Genomic DNA, 2,184 nt, shown 5'->3' on the forward strand with positions numbered 1-2,184 from the left:
GGAATTTCATGGAACTCGCTTTATCGAAGATTACCATTTCTATCCCTTTTAAAGAGAATGCTGTTAAAGTTTTATATAGGTGGTATCTGACCCCTGCTCACCTTCATCACATGTTCCCAAAGGCATCACCGCTATGCTGGAGGGAGTGTGGACAGAGGGGGGACTATGGGCCATCTCTGGTGGTTATGTATTAAGGCTCAGGCTTTCTGGAAAGCTGTTCAGCATAGGCTCCAGTGTTGGATATCTAGGCCTATTCAGTGGTCACCTGAATTTTTTCTTTTACCTAAAAAGCCTCCTGGTCTTACTACATCACAATCTTTATTGGTTCGTCATGCTATGTCAGCTGCTAGGGTCACTTTAACAGCTCATTGGAAGTCTCCTAGGTTCCTTCTGTGGTACAATGGTTAAATAAGCTGTGGTACATTTGCAAGATGGAGAGGCTTTGTGCCATACGCCATAAAACTTTGTCCAAGTGGGAAGCTATTTGGGATACTTTTGTGTCACATTGTTCATGTTGAGTCATTGGCTGGAGGTGGGGGAGGTGGGTGGGGGTGGGGGGGTTAAATATTAGAAGTGAGTCACGTGATGCCATAGAGAGAGAGAGAGAGACGTGTTCTCCTGCTCTCTGGGGCCCAGACACCCATTTTTTGCAAAAAAAAACAAACAAAAACAAAATAAGTGGCAGAAGCAAGCTAAACTTTACCTCACGGGCTTCGGTGAATGGAAAAGTTCTTAGAACCACCGGCGAAGATAATGGCCAGCCGCACCTCAAAGAAAGACAAAGACAAACCGCGAGCGGGTGAGGGGAGCATGGACACGAAACAGACGCCGGAGGGAGCAGCCTTCTCGTCAGATCAACTCACCCAGCTGACAACGGCGGTGGAAAAAGCGCTGGAGGTGAAGTGGGACTGGCTTATCACTCGAATTTCTAGCATTGAAACGTTGCTGGGCGAGACCACACAGTGGGACGAACGACCTGGAGCGGAGGGTCCAGGCGGTGGAAGAGGAAATCAGCCCGGTGGCGCAAAAGCTGCAGTGTATGGCCTCCACGATCTCCACTTTAACAGAAAGATCGATGACCTGGAAATAGGTCACGGAGAGCCAATTTATGTATCGTAGGCATCCCGGAGTTGGTGGGAGACAGTGTGCTGGGCTCTGTCTTGGAGAAGTGGCTGAAAACTGAATTTGCTTTGTCAGACCATGCGGGGCCTCTGTGCTTGGAGCGGGTGCACCGCGTGGGAAGGAGACAAGATGGCCGACCAGCGCCCAGAACGGTAATTCTGAAAGTCCACAATTATATACACAAGATGGAGATTTTAAGGGGCTACAGAACCAAGAGAGAGACTATTAAATTTGATGGGCAGTCAGTTCGCATTTACCAAGATTATTCTGCACAGCTGCAAGATAAAAGAAAGCAATTCACACCTGCCTGCAGGCGTTTACACGAGCTGGGGACTCGATTCATGCTTGTGTATCCTGCAGTGCTCAAGATTAAGCACAAAGGCAGCTGGAAAGCGTATGACAAATTGGAAGAGGTTTCATCTTTCCTGCAGGAATTGGATAGAACGAGTGAGGCCAACAAACCAGAAAGCCCTGGCAGATGAAGTCCGACCCTGAGAGGGGAAAAGCTGCATTAATCAAATAGGGGTATAGTACTGTTTTACATGTATGTTTAAGGGGTAAATTTTGATGTTTATTGTGATGGGAACCATAAGGGAGGTGGATGGGCCCTGGGCAAGGGGGTGACTCTACCATCCAGTTGCGTGGTTTGGAAGATCAGAATGGGGAGGGGAAGGGATGAGCAGGGAGGGAGGGGTAGAGTAGAAGGGTCAAGGGGGAAGTTAGTGGGAATGGGGGAGGGGACGGGTCATGGAGAGTACGTCAACGAACAGAGAATAGAGGCATGGAAAGGGGCAGGGATGAGGAACGCAAACGGCTGTGGTGGGAACTATTATGCCCTGGGGGGAGGCTGGGTGCCCCAGGGGATCCTATACAGAGTATTGTTGGGGGGAACTCCCTTTAATGGATTCTGGCTAGGTTAGGGAGAAAGGGAGTGCGCCTGGTCTCTTGGAATGTCTGTGGCATCATGTCCCCCGTCAAACGTACTAAAATCCTAGCGGCTTTGAAACACCATGGGGCACAGATAGCTTGCATACAAGAGACAAGATTATCCCTGGAGGAACA

This window comes from Microcaecilia unicolor, chromosome 9 (genome assembly GCF_901765095.1).
Source record: "Microcaecilia unicolor chromosome 9, aMicUni1.1, whole genome shotgun sequence".
NCBI classification, from domain to species: domain Eukaryota; kingdom Metazoa; phylum Chordata; class Amphibia; order Gymnophiona; family Siphonopidae; genus Microcaecilia; species Microcaecilia unicolor.